Genomic DNA, 18,290 nt, shown 5'->3' with positions numbered 1-18,290 from the left:
ATCATTAAAATATATTTAAAACATTTATTCCCACATGCGTAGCGCTCCGTATCTTCAATATGTCCATAACATGAGTTGTTTGGACCTCGAGTTGTAATATGTGCACATCAATTTTTTTCCCACGGACGCTTGCAACCCTTGACAGCCATTGACAACCCCAAAGCTCAGAAATACATGAAATGATCTCGTCTGTATGCAATGTATTTCCTGTAAATATTAATACCTTTAGAAATGTTAAATGGTGTACAGTCTTGGGAAGGTTATCGTACTATATGTACCGCATAGATGGATCGTTCATTTACTTATGTTGACTGTTGATTGTGGTACACTTTCAAACAAAATTCCACAATGTGTGTGTATTTCTTATTGGGATTGTTTTTCGTGTTCCCATCATTTCTGTCGCGTGCCTTAGTCATTTATAGTATTTCCACATACATCTTTAAATCTTTTGCCAAATAATTGCTTACATACGATTTTTTAAGAATATTAGGTCTAATAAACCGGATGTTGAGTCAATAGCTCTTTTTCCAATGTATGTTGCATTTCTGGTAAATTTTATTGGGTAAGTACCTAGTCCATATGATCATGCAATACTAACTCCTTATGTCCTGTCTAAACAGTTATTTCTGTGTTGTTTAATGAAAGCGTCTATCATATGAACATGCTCTTGATTAGCCGGCCTGAGTGGCCTGCCGGTTCTAGGTGCTACAGTCTGGAACCGCGCGACCGCTACGGTCGCAGGTTCGAATTCTGCCTTGGGCATAGATGTGTGCGATGTCCTTAGGTTAGTTAGGTTTAAGTAGTTCTAAGTTCTAGGGGACTGATGACCTCAGAAGTTAAGTGCCATAGTGCTCAAAGCCATTTGAACCCAATAGACCCATAACAAGAAGCCGGCATAAATCTCTGACGCATGTAATGTACATCGTAAATTCAGTCATGTATATACAGGGTGCGTCAAAAAATGTATACACTCTTTGAAGCGTCATAGAAAATTTATTTCCCGTTCTACAATGTTAAATTTCTGGAAACAGAAAGCTTAAAGTCCAATTGGAAAAATAAATGTACTTTGCAAATGCGATTAATGTTCAAACTGGTGGCCTTCAGCATCAATACATTTCTGAGTACGAGTCACCACTGATTCCGTACATCGTACCAAAGTGTCCAATGAGATTTTGAATTATCCGATGTACATGTCACTGGCATGACAGCCAATGTCACGTGTCTTCAATGTGAATACATTTGCTATACCAGAGGAATTCGCTGTGCTACGAACGTACGTGGTCGGCTACCGGGTCGACGCAAAAAAGGTTTTCGTTTCTTGTGATACGAGATAGGGATAGGCCTAGTCCGTGATAGTAGCTATTTACAAATTCCAATACATCTATCATCATTCTGGTTTTCCACTGATTTTCCTAACTTACGAAAGCTGATGTCAAGCTGAAAGTAAACAAAAGAGAAAAAAGAAATGTGCTTCATGCTCGATAGCTTCAAAATCTGGCTTTATGGTAACAGAGAATCCGTAAGACAAAGGCGCAGATTCTTGCATAATCAAAGTGGATCTCACCCACACAGACCTGAAACAGGGGAATGTGGCTCACTGCGCTCACTGGACTTGCCCACTTAGTCGCCGAAGGCCAACGTCTCTGTTACAGGAACTCTCGGCTACTTACTTGTCAGTCTGCTTTGCCTAAGTCACGTGTGGCCTTTTATTTACTTTCCAATGGGCCTTTGCTGAAAACAATACAGCCTGATACAAGTGCAAATAAATATTCGCGTTACAATATTACATGAGCATTCATATTTAAAAACCGACATTTGCAACTCATTTTATGTATGTGAGTTGTAAAAGAACATATAAAAACTAGAGACAGGTAACACATTATTAAAATGGTAGGCAACATAAGCGCTTGTCATGTTTGAACGCAGTCGTCACTGATCTAAATCTAAAAGTAAAATACAGGGTGAAAAAAAAAAAAACTTTGAACTGTCATAGACAATTTATTTCCCGTTCTACAAGGTTAAATATCTGTGAGAAAGTAATGCTATGTTTCTTCAACAGATGGCAGCAGTGGCAAGGAATAACTGCAACATGACGGACTTGCGTTTGAGCTTGACCTTTGAAGCGCGGGAGTAGATAATTAAGTGGTACTGGAAGTTTGAGAATGTAGCTGCGGTTCGAAGACAGTGGAGAAGTGAGTATGGTACAGAAATTCATGGAACAGTGTGTGATGTGCATAAAGGTCGATCAGGGCGACCTCGCACAGCTACAAGTGATGATTCCACAACTGCAGTCTTGGAACTGTTTCAGCGTTCGCCTCGAAAATCTTCAAGGCAAGCGGCACGTGAGAGTAATGTAAGTGCTAGTAGTGTGCTACGCATTCTGAAGAAAGGCAGGTTTCGTGTGTACATTCCAAGGCTGGTGCAACAGCTAAGTGACGACGATGCAGATCGAAGGTTAGAATTCTGTGAATGGGTACAGGAGATGGTGAGACGCGAACCGGGATTTATGAGTGGCATAATTTGGTCGGATGAAGCCCAATTCAAACTCAATGGAACTGTCAGTAGGCACTACTGTGTGTACTGGGCTGAAGATAATCCTCACATTACAGTTGAAAAGGCTGTGAATTTTCCTGGTGTAAATGTGTGGTATGGTTTGTCTGCAAGGGGACTCACTGGGCCTTTCTGCTTTGAAGGTACTGTTACTGGAGAAACGTATCTAACAATGCTTGCCGACTCCATATTCCCTGCCATTCGTGCATTATGCGGTAATGATGAGTTTTGTTTCCAACAAGATGGCGCCCCGCCGCACTATCATAGGGACGTACGAGCATACCTGGATCACAATGTGCCAGGCCAGTGGATAGGACGCATGGGGCCAATCGAGTTTCCTGCACGCTCTCCAGACCTCACGCCGCTGGATTTCTTCTTATGGGGCACAGTAAAAGATGAGGTGTGCAAATGTAAACCATGTAACCTGTACACACTTTGGAATGAGATTCAGGTGGTGTGCGCAGAAATCTCATTGGACACTTTGGTACGATGTACGGAATCAGTGGTGACTCGTACTCAGAAATCTATTGATGCTGAAGGCCACCAGTTTGAACATTAATCACATTTGCAAAGTACATTTATTTTTCCAATTGGACTTTAAGCTTTCTATTTCCAGAAATTTAACATTGTAGAACGGGAAATAAATTTTCTATGACGCTTCAAAGAGTGTATACATTTTTTGACGCACCCTGTATATACATGACTGAATTTACGATGTACATTACATGCGTCAGAGATTTATGCCGGTTTCTTGTTATTGGTCTTTTGGGTTCAAATGGCTTTGAGCACTATGGGACTTAACATCTGAGGTCATCAGTCCCCTAGAACTTAGAACTACTTAAACCTAACTAACCTAAGGACATCACACACATCCATGCCCGAGGCAGGATTCGAACCTGCGACCGTAGCGGTTGCGCGGCTCCAGGTTGTAGCGCCTTTAACCTATTGGTCTATTACAGAATTCATTTCGATATTGTTCGGACCCATTTGGGTTTGGTGCTTGTAGGCATAGCAACCTCAATTTTTACTGGGATTCCTTATAGTTTATTGCGATCCAGTGAACGTTTATTACATCTCTGTACAACGTGGTTCAAATCTGCTTCACCTTTTGTTCATTTCATCTGAGATAGTCTACCGCTGCGTTTCTATATAGGTGCACAGGATAACGCATTGAGTATTACCATTACAGAAAAATTAACGGAAACTGTTGTCTTCAGCTTTCGGCAAAATGTAAGGAGCAGTCAAATGAAAATGTGGTAGATGGAAAAAAGTACGTAACCTGTTTATTATTACAATAATAATCGCCAAAACTGTTAAAGCATTTATCCCATGTTGAGACAAGATGGTCAATGCCTCCACAGAAAATGTTTGCGGTTGTCTTTGGAACCATGATAATTTCTTGGAGGGGACCTTTTCCTTCGAAGGAAGTCAGCGGCCACGAATGTGTTTCTTCAGGACTCTAAACATGTGGAAGCGACGGCATGAAGGAGTGTAAGGACTTCCCAGCCAGACTTCTGCAGCGCAGTGGAAGCAACCTTGGCAACAGGTGGGCGGGCATTACCTGCAACAGAATGCTGCCGTCTGCAAACATTCCTGGGCGTTTGGACTAGATGGCGTCCATTAAATTTCGCAAAGTATCCACGAACCTCTGCGTTAATTGTGACGCTGTGTCCCACAAAGTCAATGAGCAGTTGGCCGTTGCATTAAGAGAAAAAGATCATCATGACTTTCCCGGAGCTGGCGTGCATATTTTTTCGACTACACTGCAGAAGTTTCGCTGGAAAGCCGTTACACTTCTCCATTCGGTCTCGATCACTCCACATACACCACGTGTGCCTCCGCCGTCGTATCTTAATGTCGATGAAACTGAGGCCGTGTTGCTATTATAAGCCACGAGCCCTGAAGAAAGATATTCGTGGCCGTCGATTTGCTTCTAACGGGAGGTGCACTCCAGGATATTACAATGTTTCCATAGACAACAGCAAATCTTTTTTATGAAGGCATTGACCGCCTGTTCTCACAGTGGGATAAATTGTTAGCAGTTATGGCGTTTACTGTTGAAAAATAGTTTACTTAGTTTTTCCGTCTGTCGCATTTTCATTTAACTGCCTCATATAGCTTTGTCTTCTGCTGTATTACATTTCGTAAACGAACTGACCTGCCCTCTGTAGGAAATGCATCTCATTTATCAGTAATGTTTGAAAATAGCTGTCGAAGACCATGTCTTCCAAAATGTGTTGCAGAAGTGTTGCGTTTGATTCTAACATCGGAAAGTACGAGAATCTTTCATACATCCGCTTGGAATAGTAAAAGGAGGCAGATAAGATGGAAGGAAAAGTCCTTGTTGTTGTCTTCAGTCCTGAGACTGGTTTGATGCAGCTCTCCATGCTACTCTATCCTGTGCAAGCTGCTTCATCTCCCAGTACCTACTGCAACCTACATCCTTCTGAATCTGCTTAGTGTACTGATCTCTCGGTCTCCCTCTACGATTTTTACCCTCCACACTGCCCTCCAATGCTAAATTTGTGATCCCTTGATGCCTCAAAACATGTCCTACCAACCGATCCCTTCTTCCAGTCAAGTTGTGCCACAAACTTCTCTTCTCCCCAATCCTATTCAATACCTCCTCATTAGTTACGTGATCTATCCACCTTATCTTCAGTATTCTTCTGTAGCACCACATTTCAAAAGCTTCTATTCTCTTCTTGTCCAAACTAGTTATCGTCCATGTTTCACTTCCATACATGGCTACACTCCATACAAATACTTTCAGAAACGACTTCCTGATACATAAATCTATATTCGATGTTAACAAATTTCTCTTCTTCAGAAACGCTTTCCTTGCCATTGCCAGTCTACATTTTATATCCTCTCTACTTCGACCATCATCAGTTATTTTACTTCCTAAATAGCAAAACTCCTTTACTACTTTAAGTGTCTCATTTCCTAATCTAATTCCCTCAGCATCACCCGATTTAATTTGACTACATTCCATTATCCTCGTTTTGCTTTTGTTAATGTTCATCTTATATCCTCCGTTCAAGACACTGTCCATTCCGTTCAACTGCTCTTCCAAGTCCTTTGCCGTCTCTGACAGAATTACAATGTCATCGGCGAACCTCAAAGTTTTTACTTCGTCTCCATGAATTTTAATACCTACTCCAAATTTTTCTTTTGTTTCCTTTACTGCTTGCTCAATATACAGATTGAATAACATCGGGGAGAGGCTACAACCCTGTCTCACTCCTTTCCCAACCACTGCTTCCCTTTCATGCCCCTCGACTCTTATTACTGCCATCTGGTTTCTGTACAAACTATAAATAGCCTTTCGCTCCCTGTATTTTACCCCTGCCACCTTTAGAATTTGAAAAAGAGTACTCCAGTCAACATTGTCAAAAGCTTTCTCTAAGTCTACAAATGCTAGAAACGTAGGTTTGCCTTTTCTTAATCTTTCTTCTAAGATAAGTCGTAAGGTCAGTATTGCCTCACGTGTTCCAACATTTCGACGGAATCCAAACTGATCCTCCCCGAGGTCTGCATCTACCAGTTTTTCCATTCGTCTGTAAAGAATTCGCGTTAGTATTTTGCAGCCGTGGCTTATTAAACTGATAGTTCGGTAATTTTCACATCTGTCAGCACCTGCTTTCTTTGGGATTGGAATTATTATATTCTTCTTGAAGTCTGAGGGTATTTCGCCTGTCTCATACATCTTGCTCACCAGCTGGTAGAGTTTTGTCATGACTGGCTCTCCCAAGGCCGTCAGTAGTTCTAATGGAATGTTGTCTACTCCGGGGGCCTTGTTTCGACTCAGGTCTTTCAGTGCTCTGTCAAACTCTTCACGCAGTATCGTATCTCCCATTTCGTCTTCATCTACATCCTCTTCTATTTCCATAATATTGTCCTCAAGTACATCGCCCTTGTACAAACCTTCTATATACTCCTTCCACCTTTCTGCCTTCCCTTCTTTGCTTAGAACTGGGCTGCCATCTGACCTCTTGATATTCATACACGTGGTTCTCTTCTCTCCAAAGGTCTCTTTAATTTTCCTGTAGGCAGTATCTATCTTACCCCTAGTGAGATAAGCTTCTACATCCTTACATTTGTCCTCTAGCCATCCCTGTTTAGCCATTTTGCACTTCCTGTCGATCTCATTTTTGAGACGTTTGTATTCCTTTTTGCCTGCTTCATTTACTGCATTTTTATATTTTCTCCTTTCATCAATTAAATTCAATATTTCTTCTGTTACCCAAGGATTTGTAGCAGCCCTCGTCTTTGTACCTACTTTATCCTCTGCTGCCTTCACTACTACATCCCTCAGAGCTACCCATTCTTCTTCTACTGTATTTCTTTCCCCTATTCCTGTCAATTGTTCCCTTATGCTCTCTCTGAAACTCTGTACAACCTCTGGTTCTTTCAGTTTATCCAGGTCCCATCTCTTTAATTTCTCACATTTTTGCAGTTTCTTCAGTTTTAATCTACAGGTCATAACCAATAGATTGTGGTCAGAGTCCACATCTGCCCCTGGAAATGTCTTACAACTTAAAACCTGGTTCCTAAATCTCTGTCTTACCATTATATAATCTATCTGATACCTTTTAGTATCTCCAGGGTTCTTCCACGTATACAACCTTCTTTCATGATTCTTAAACCAAGTGTTAGCTATGATTAAGTTGTGCTCTGTGCAAAATTCTACTAGGCGGCTTCCTCTTTCATTTCTTAGCCCCAATCCATATTCACCTAATATGTTTCCTTCTCTCCCTTTTCCTACACTCGAATTCCAGTCACCCATTACTATTAAATTTTCGTCTCCCTTCACTATCTGAATAATTTCTTTTATTTCATCGTACATTTCTTCAATTTCTTCGTCATCTGCAGAGCTAGTTGGCATATAAACTTGTACTACTGTAGTAGGTGTGGGCTTCGTATCTATCTTGGCCACAATAATGCGTTCACTATGCTGTTTGTAGTAGCTTACCCGCATTCCTATTTTCCTATTCATTATTAAACCTACTCCTGCATTACCCCTATTTGATTTTGTGTTTATAACCCTGTAGTCACCTGACCAGAAGTCTTGTTCCTCCTGCCACCGAACTTCACTAATTCCCACTATATCTAACTTTAACCTATCCATTTCCCTTTTTAAATTTTCTAACCTACCTGCCCGATTAAGGGATCTGACATTCCACGCTCCGATCCGTAGAACGCCAGTTTTCTTTCTCCTGATAACGACATCCTCCTGAGTAGTCCCCGCCCGGAGATCCGAATGGGGGACTATTTTACCTCCGGAATATTTTACCCAAGAAGATGCCATCATCATTTAATCATACAGTAAAGCTGCATGTCCTCGGGAAAAATTACGGCTGTAGTTTCCCCTTGCTTTCAGCCGTTCGCAGTATCAGCACAGCAAGGCCGTTTTGGTTAATGTTGCAAGGCCAGATCAGTCAATCATCCAGACTGTTGCCCCTGCAACTACTGAAAAGGCTGCTGCCCCTCTTCAGGAACCACACGTTTGTCTGGCCTCTCAACAGATACCCCTCCGTTGTGGTTGCACCTACGGTACGGCCATCTGTATCGCTGAGGCACGCAAGCCTCCCCACCAACGGCAAGGTCCATGGTTCATGGGGGGGGAAAAGTCCTTGTGTGTGCAAAATTTAGTTCGTCATTATCATATCGCTGATGAAAAACGAAAGCTATCACATAACTGAAGTTGTCTTGAGTACCTCAGTGCTTTACTAGGCATGGTCTTGCAACACTTACCAAATCCTTTCCTTTCTGCAAACTGAGGACCGGTTTTGCACAACTACTTAGAGCGCCTCATACACTGAACAGCCAAAGAAACTGGTACACCTGCCTAATATCGTGTAGGACCCCGAGAACACGCAGAACTGCCGCGGCACGATGTGGTAAGGATTTGCCAAATGTCTGAAGTAGTGGTGGAAGGAATTGACACCATGACTGTCCATAAATCCATAAGAGCTTGAGGAGGTGGAGATCTATTCCGAACAGTACGTTACAAGGCACCCCAGACATGCTCAATAAAGTTAATGTCTGGGGAGTTTGGTAGCCAGCGGAAGTGTTTCAATGCAGAAGAGTGTTCCTGGAGTCACTCTGTTGCAATTCTGGACGTTTGGGATGTTTTATTGTGCTGCTGGAATTGCCCAATTCGGTCGGAATGAGACATGAATGGATGTATGTGATCAGATAGGATGCTAAGTACGTATCATCTGTTAGGGTCGTACCTAGACGCATCAAGGGTTCCATATCACTCCAACTGCACACGCCCCACACCATTACAGAGCCGCTACTATCTTGGAGAGTCCCCTGCTGATACGCAGGTCCATGGATTCATGAGTTTGTCTCCATATCCATACACGTCCATCAGCTCGATACGATCTGAAACGAGACTTGTCCGACTAGGCAACATGTTTTCGGTCACCAACAGTCTAATGTCGGGCCCAAGCGAGATGTAAAGTTTTGTGTTGTGCAGTGGTCAAGGATACATGAGCAGGCCTTTGATGATGTTTCGTTGAGTGGTTCGCACGGTGACACTTGTTGATGGCCCAGCATTGAAATCTGCAGCAATTTGCAGAAGGGTTGCACTTCTGTCACGTTGAACGAATCTATTCAATCGTCGTTGGTCCCGTTCCTGCAGGATGTTTTTCCAGCCGCAGTGCAGCGCATACAGTTATAATTGGTGGAGACTTCAATCTACCCTCGATTTATTGGCGAAAATACATGTTCAAAGCCGGTGGTAGACAGAAAACATCTTCCGAAATTGTACTAAATGCTTCCTCTGAGAATTACTGTGAACAATTAGTTCATGAGCCGACACGAATTGTAAATGGTTGCGATAACACACTTGACCTGTTAGCCACAAATAATCCTGATCTAATAGAGAGCGTCATGACGGATACAGGGATTAGTGAACATAAGGTCATTTTAGTGAGGCTCAAAACAATATCGACCAAAACCACTAAAAATAAACGCAAAATATATTTAAAAAGGCAGATAAAAATTAGCTTGATGCCGTCCTAAGAGCGAGTCCGTAAGTCTTCCAAGCTAATTATGTAAGTGTAGACCAGATATGACTCAAATTCAAAGACACAGTATCGACAGCAGTAGACAGATTCATACCGCATAAGTTAATAAGAGACGGGGCTGATCCACCATGGTACACAAAACACGTCAGAGCCGATCTCTCGTTATCCGACCACAATCCTTAAAATGTTTTAATAAATTTATTCAGCAACGAAACAGATCTGAAAACACATCTGAATGTTTATTTAGACCAAAAATGGAATTTTCGGAAAAAATGACTGAATTGCTTTAATATCTCACAGTAGGACGTGCAAGAAATGTTGTCAGTATTGATATCGGGTTTATTGTTTCGGCAATAAATTACATTTTTATGTGTAACCACTCAATAATTCCGACGGGAAGTACGGGGACGATAAGAATTAACATTTTAAATATCAGGTAGATTTTGATGTGTCGATACCTCGGCAGTTGTACAGCGGGCAACTGTGCTGCCTTGAACGTGGAGGTCACAGTCGGTTGTCCTTAGAATGGCTGTCAGAAGGTTCCTCAGGTTTAAAATTTTCCCTGGATTTACCAGAAATTCCAGTTGCGAATCACTTCCATACCACTCCGGCCTTCAAGTCACAATCTACTTCTCAGCTGCTTTCGTAACGGAGACAGCCAGCAGTGATGTTGTGAATAAAATAGCGCTTGATTTACTGCTGCACATCTCTGAGATCATTTGTTTCGTTCCACTTGAGATCTTTTGTTTCGTTCCACAGTGAGGCCGGGAGTTGAACACCAGCCTTCATATACGAGGACAATAACGCATGCAAGTGCGGTGTTGTGCCCGACCCAAAAGTATCCAGTTCGAATCCTGGAGTTGGAAGAAGTGCTCGTCAGTAGTATCAGGACGCGACAGCTGGTCCTCAGTTACCGATCGAAAGCAAGTCCCATAGTGCTCAGAGCCATTCTGATCGATCGCGACTAGAGATGCGTTCAACCAAAACTGCGCTTCGACTGTATAAATAACGGAGTGAATGGTTGAATTTCCCGTAGTATTGGTGGAATTAGTGGGTAGAGAAACATAAATGAATATGTAAGACATAAAATTGGAGCCGACGACACCTCTTTTTTTGGTTGTTTGTTTGCACATAATTAGAATTCCACATTATTAAGTGTCAGTACATTGTGTAGTTTATGTCCTTACAGAAAATAAATTGCATTTTATAAGTAATAAAAACTGGTTGATTTGCGTCACTTCTGCTTTTTTATGTAACGAATGCAATTAATGTTGATGCAAGTACAGTTTACATCCGCAAACATAAAAAATACATATTATTATTGTTATTTTATACTGAATAGAACGTTCTTCACCATGATCAAAGGCAAAAGGTTCCCGTTGTTATTGATAAATACGAAAGTTGTTTATGAATAACAGAAACGTGATTTATGTAACTTTAAAGAAGTATTAAAGCGATGTTTGATATATTTTTGTTTCGTGACTTTTATTTTACCCTTTTGTTGAGGAAATTGTGTTTTCTAGTGCTGTATGATAAACCTGTAATGTATTCTTTATTTTTACTACAAAATCCCTCTGTTTCAAGCTACAAGTCAACAATTTTCTAATAAGACCTGAATTAAACATTGAAAATTTCTGTTTTGCAATCAGTACGGTTTATTATTAAGTAACAGGAGGATAACTATGAAGAACAAAAGTGTTCCATACGTTATCTTACCATATATATATATATATATATATATATATATATATATATATATATATATATATATATATATATATCCTTTCTCAGTCTCTAGATGGTTCACCCTTCCGGGTTTTAGGGGAATCTAGTAAGACACTGATCGCATACGTAAAGAAAGCAATCGATATGAGGTAAATACGGAACAAATCCAACGTCAACGTACAGGTAACGCGAGTACGACCGTGTTGTTGTTGTCTTCAGTCCTGAGACTGGTTTGATGCAGCTCTCCATGCTACTCTATCCTGTGCAAGCTGCTTCATCTCCCAGTACCTACTGCAACCTACATCCTTCTGAATCTGCTTAGTGTACTCATCTCTCGGTCTCCCTCTACGATTTTTACCCTCCACGCTGCCCTCCAATGCTAAATTTGTGATCCCTTGATGCCTCAAAACATGTCCTACCAACCGATCCCTTCTTCTAGTCAAGTTGTGCCACAAACTTCTCTTCTCCCCAATCCTATTCAATACCTCCTCATTAGTTACGTGATCTATCCACCTTATCTTCAGTATTCTTCTGTAGCACCACATTTCGAAAGCTTCTATTCTCTTCTTGTCCAAACTAGTTATCGTCCATGTTTCACTTCCATACATGGCTACACTCCAAACAAATACTTTCAGAAACGACTTCCTGATACATAGATCTATATTCGATGTTAACAAATTTCTCTTCTTCAGAAACGCTTTCCTTGCCATTGCCAGTCTACATTTTATATCCTCTCTACTTCGACCATCATCAGTTATTTTACTTCCTAAATAGCAAAACTCCTTTACTACTTTAAGTGTCTCATTTCCTAATCTAATTCCCTCAGCATCACCCGATTTAATTTGACTACATTCCATTATCCTCGTTTTGCTTTTGTTAATGTTCATCTTATATCCTCCTTTCAAGACACTGTCCATTCCGTTCAACTGCTCTTCCAAGTCCTTTGCCGTCTCTGACAGAATTACAATGTCATCGGCGAACCTCAAAGTTTTTACTTCGTCTCCATGAATTTTAATACCTACTCCAAATTTTTCTTTTGTTTCCTTTACTGCTTGCTCAATATACAGATTGAATAACATCGGGGAGAGGCTACAACCCTGTCTCACTCCTTTCCCAACCACTGCTTCCCTTTCATGCCCCTCGACTCTTATTACTACCATCTGGTTTCTGTACAAATTATAAATAGCCTTTCGCTCCCTGTATTTTACCCCTGCCACCTTTAGAATTTGAAAAAGAGTATTCCAGTCAACATTGTCAAAAGCTTTCTCTAAGTCTACAAATGCTAGAAACGTAGGTTTGCCTTTTCTTAATCTTTCTTCTAAAATAAGTCGTAAGGTCAGTATTGCCTCACGTGTTCCAACATTTCGACGGAATCCAAACTGATCCTCCCCGAGGTCTGCATCTACCAGTTTTTCCATTCGTCTGTAAAGAATTCGCGTTAGTATTTTGCAGACGTGGCTTATTAAACTGATAGTTCGGTAATTTCCACATCTGTCAGCACCTGCTTTCTTTGGGATTGGAATTATTATATTCTTCTTGAAGTCTGAGGGTATTTCGCCTGTCTCATACATCTTGCTCACCAGCTGGTAGAGTTTTGTCATGACTGGCTCTCCCAAGGCCGTCAGTAGTTCTAATGGAATGTTGTCTACTCCGGGGGCCTTGTTTCGACTCAGGTCTTTCAGTGCTCTGTCAAACTCTTCACGCAGTATCGTATCTCCCATTTCGTCTTCATCTACATCCTCTTCTATTTCCATAATATTGTCCTCAAGTACATCGCCCTTGTATAAACCTTCTATATACTCCTTCCACCTTTCTACCTTCCCTTCTTTGCTTAGAACTGGGCTGCCATCTGAGCTCTTGATATTCATACACGTGGTTCTCTTCTCTCCAAAGGTCTCTTTAATTTTCCTGTAGGCAGTATCTATCTTACCCCTAGTGAGATAAGCTTCTACATCCTTACATTTGTCCTCTAGCCATCCCTGTTTAGCCATTTTGCACTTCCTGTCGATCTCATTTTTGAAACGTCTGTATTCCTTTTTGCCTGCTTCATTTACTGCATTTTTATATTTTCTCCTTTCATCAATTAAATTCAATATTTCTTCTGTTACCCAAGGATTTGTAGCAGCCCTCGTCTTTGTACCTACTTTATCCTCTGCTGCCTTCACTACTACATCCCTCAGAGCTACCCATTCTTCTTCTACTGTATTTCTTTCCCCTATTCCTGTCAATTGTTCCCTTATGCTCTCTCTGAAACTCTGTACAACCTCTGGTTCTTTCAGTTTATCCAGGTCCCATCTCCTTAATTTCCCACATTTTTGCAGTTTCTTCAGTTTTAATCTACAGGTCATAACCAATAGATTGTGGTCAGAGTCCACATCTGCCCCTGGAAATGTCTTACAGCTTAAAACCTGGTTCCTAAATCTCTGTCTTACCATTATATAATCTATCTGATACCTTTTAGTATCTCCAGGGTTCTTCCACGTATACAACCTTCTTTCATGATTCTTAAACCAAGTGTTAGCTATGATTAAGTTGTGCTCTGTGCAAAATTCTACTAGGCGGCTTCCTCTTTCATTTCTTAGCCCCAATCCATATTCACCTACTATATTTCCTTCTCTCCCTTTTCCTACACTCGAATTCCAGTCACCCATTACTATTAAATTTTCGTCTCCCTTCACTATCTGAATAATTTCTTTTATTTCATCGTACATTTCTTCAATTTCTTCATCATCTGCAGAGCTAGTTGGCATATAAACTTGTACTACTGTAGTAGGTGTGGGCTTCGTATCTATCTTGGCCACAATAATGCGTTCACTATGCTGTCTGTAGTAGCTTACCCGCATTCCTATTTTCCTATTCATTATTAAACCTACTCCTGCATTACCCCTATTTGATTTTGTGTTTATAACCCTGTAGTCACCTGACCAGAAGTCTTGTTCCTCCTGCCACCGAACTTCACTAATTCCCACTATATCTAACTTTAACCTATCCATTTCCCTTTTTAAATTTTCTAACCTACCTGCCCGATTAAGGGATCTGACATTCCACGCTCCGATCCGTAGAACGCCAGTTTTCTTTCTCCTGTTAACGACATCCTCCTGAGTAGTCCCCGCCCGGAGATCCGAATGGGGGACTATTTTACCTCCGGAATATTTTACCCAAGAGGATGCCATCATCATTTAATCATACAGTAAAGCTGCATGTCCTCGGGAAAAATTACGGCTGTAGTTTCCCCTTGCTTTCAGCCGTTCGCAGTACCAGCACAGCAAGGCCGTTTTGGTTAATGTTGCAAGGCCAGATCAGTCAATCATCCAGACTGTTGCTCCTGCAACTACTGAAAAGGCTGCTGCCCCTCTTCAGGAACCACACGTTTGTCTGGCCTCTCAACAGATACCCCTCCGTTATGGTTGCACCTACGGTACGGCCATCTGTATCGCTGAGGCACGCAAGCCTCCCCACCAACGGCAAGGTCCATGCTGGAATGTGAATGGGTAGTTGAAGGTGCATCCAGTAAATGGGAGATTAAGTTCAGCAGCTCCTTTGGTACTGTTCCAGGATAATAAGCCATTTCTCGCAGTAGTTTTATCCATTTCCTTTCATTTCCTTAGGTATCCATAAAAGCACAGTCGTGCAAACTTCAGAGCCACACTTTTGACTCACTGTCATGTGAAAAAAGTACACTATCTCAGTACTTCAATGTGTCCGACGAAGAAACACTGCACGATCACCATTCACAGTGATTACAATCCGCTTCTCATTACTTAAGGAAAGTAATAAGAAATGGCATTCTTTGTATGAATTCCAGCCTCACAATGCACTCGAAGATGTACAAGATGAACCCAAACTCCGCCGACAAAATGTCGGAAGTTTCTCAGTGATATCTTCTAAATATTTTGGCAAAAAAAAAAAAGGTTCAAATGGCTCTAAGCACAATGGGACTTAACATCTGAGGTCATCAGTCCCCTAGACTTAGAACTACTTAAACGTAACTAACCTAAGGACATTATACACACCGTAGCAGCAGCGCGGTTCCAGACTGAAGCGCCTAGAACCGCTCGGCCACAGCGGCCGCCTATTTTGCTATAAAGAACCCATATTCTCAAGTGGCTTGTTATAGAATAAATGTGTTTCTTAGCCCCATTCATCTTTGTATTTTTGTTGCACTGGAATTGTCCGCACAACTGCGCAAATGTCGGTGGTATGCGCTGCATATCTAGTGGGGAAAGAATTGATTCTACCTACTGCCGACAACGATGTGCCCACTTTATCTATGCTCCCAAGCTTGCATTCAGTGCTGCTGGGTTCTGTCTCTTGATTGTTTTTCCTGCCGTGTTAGTAGTACGTTAACAGAGATACACAGCTATATGGATAGGTTCGCTGATTAAGCGTTGCCCTCCTGTGTGGGTTCACGAAGTGCAACGGAAGTGCGGCACAGCGAAGGCACGCTAAGCTGTGCCCGCAGCGGTTGCTGGCGACAATCGTGTCACCAGTAGCAGGAGTCTTCAATGACACAATCCAAACAACTCTTTTGACAGTCTAAAAGCCGCGGTGGTCTAGCGGTTCTAGGCTCTCAGTCTGGAGCCGCGCGACTGCTACGGTCGCAGGTTCGAATCCTGCCTCGGGCATGGATGTGTGTGATGTCCTTAGGTTAGTTAGGTTTAAGCAGTTCTAAGTCCCATAGTGCTCAGAGCCACTTTGAACAGTCTAAAATAAAAACAATAGCTTTTTTTACAGGTGTAAAGATATTTTCACAGAAACAAAAGTAACTGAGGTGGGCAAACTGAATAAGTTATATTATTCCCTGTAACGAGTCCTGAGACATCAGGTCCGTTATACAAAAATACTCAGAAAATAACCAAGTATTCTGAGACACAGACTGACAGTGAATTGTTGTTTATTGGTATTTGGCACTAACCAGCTGACATTCACCTTTATTATAGCTTCCATCCTCCCAGTCAGATGAAGCCACTCGAAGTATTTTTTATCTTTTATTACGATACATAGTAAGTGGCAGACTATAAATTTATATTCAATACTTAACAGATCCTATGTTTGTTTCTGCCATTTATTTGATTTTTCATCCACCGCAGTGATCTGTAAATATAAAAAAATGCCGCGTTACGCCACGGTTAGAACGGTTCGTGACTAAGTTCAGGTGTCGAAAGAGGGCCAGGCATACCGTGTCCAATACAGCCGTGCCTAGTAAAGTATTGTGGTGATCAAACCAACTTTCGTGTTGAAGGCAGCTTTGCGTTATCAGGGAAATGACAGGTGCTTCTTCGTATAGAGCAGACTGTGCTAGACACTGACATGGTACAACATTTATAGTTTTCTTTTTCATTTTCCAATTTGTTGTATTAGGTCATTTTTATTATCTGTCACGTTTCCCCATCCATAGATTATTTTGCAACCTCTCCTTCCTTTGAAAGTTTTTAGACTTATTGACGGTCCCTGTGGACCGATTCTCAGGAAGATTTTGTTCAATCTTAGTTTGTTTAATTCTAAATTTTTTGTGCACTAATTATCTGAAGTTATTTCCTCATAACTTCGTTTTGGTGTATCAGTCCTTCAACAACCTTTCGTAGCTCTTTAAAAAATTCTTTTTACAGTGTGAATATATCTTCATCGTCTCTTTTTTTAAACCTAAGTTTTTTAACTTTTTTACTTTTGGCAGGATATTCGTATAGTGTGTCAAGTAAACTTAAGTACAGTATATTATAGAGGCATTGGCACTTAAAATACAAGAGGTATGATAAAATGAGAAATATATGAATGGGCTATCTCACCCAAAGATGTATGGGTGAGATGGACCAGTGTACTGGGTGAGTCAGACCTCATAAAAATGTCTATACGTGAAGAGAAGAGTTAATTAAAATTACATATACACACATTTGGATGAAGTGACATTTCCGGAACCTCTGATTGCTTAAACACTGCCCTCTGCTGCAGTCCGGTTTCATCCATGTTGTAGATGCGCCCTGGTTTCCAAACAAGGTGTTTTCATGCATCACAATTTCAAGAAGTTTGAAACGCTCTTTTACAGTAGTTTCATTCATACCTTTAGCTCGAGCGACTGATATACCTTCTGTTCTTTCTTGTAACGATATTCTGATTACGTCTAACAAAGGAGTTAAGCCAGTTGTACCCGACTTTTTTTGTCTGGTTATTGTAAGTATGTGATAAATTTAGCCTTTCTGCTAATTCAAGTGCCATACACCTTACTGAATCTGTACATGGTGCGAAACCTTGCTCTTGCAGTTTCTTAATATGATCAATGAGCTTCCGTTCATTCTCAATCCCCAGCAAAGGGTGACGTCCTATACCACCCTTAGAACAGTTTTTTAAAGTGATTTCTATTTAGCGTGGTTATAGGTACACAGAAAGCTGTAGCTGCAGCACTGACACCCATGAAATCATCTCGAACAGCATGCATGGCCTTCATCAACCCATCATCAGTCCATTCGCCTTGCCCTCTGGACCCAGTCATTTAGTAATTAGCTGGCATTTTTTTGAAACAGAAAAATGTCAACTATTATGAAACGCTTGTTACTCAATCCTTTTTAAGAAAATAATTAAATTTTCATGATCACCTAAGCTAAATTTAATTGTGGTGCACCTCTCCCACATTAAAACACGTGGTCCATCACTCCTGACTGTCTGGGAGAGATGGACCACCTCGACTTCTGTCTGCTGTTAGCGAACTCGGTAGCCATTTCAGGTTAGTTTCGTGGCTAAATGTTTGTTAAGCTCGCAGTAAGAAAACGGCATCAATATAGTAGAAACTAAGTCTTAATACTAAAATTAAGTAACTACACGGTACAGCTTTTCGGAATACCTGAACAGAGAATGTGATTTTTTCTCCATAACTAACACGAACATACAGCGTTCGTTAAGAAAAGAGCTTGCTCACAAATAGTGAGGGACTCCTTTCATTTCTGAAATACGCCAATGGTTCGTCTCTCGCAGTGGACCCAC

The sequence above is a fragment of the Schistocerca gregaria genome, chromosome 3 (assembly GCF_023897955.1).
Source record: "Schistocerca gregaria isolate iqSchGreg1 chromosome 3, iqSchGreg1.2, whole genome shotgun sequence".
NCBI lineage: Eukaryota > Metazoa > Arthropoda > Insecta > Orthoptera > Acrididae > Schistocerca > Schistocerca gregaria.
Note: the sequence above shows the minus strand (reverse complement) of the source record.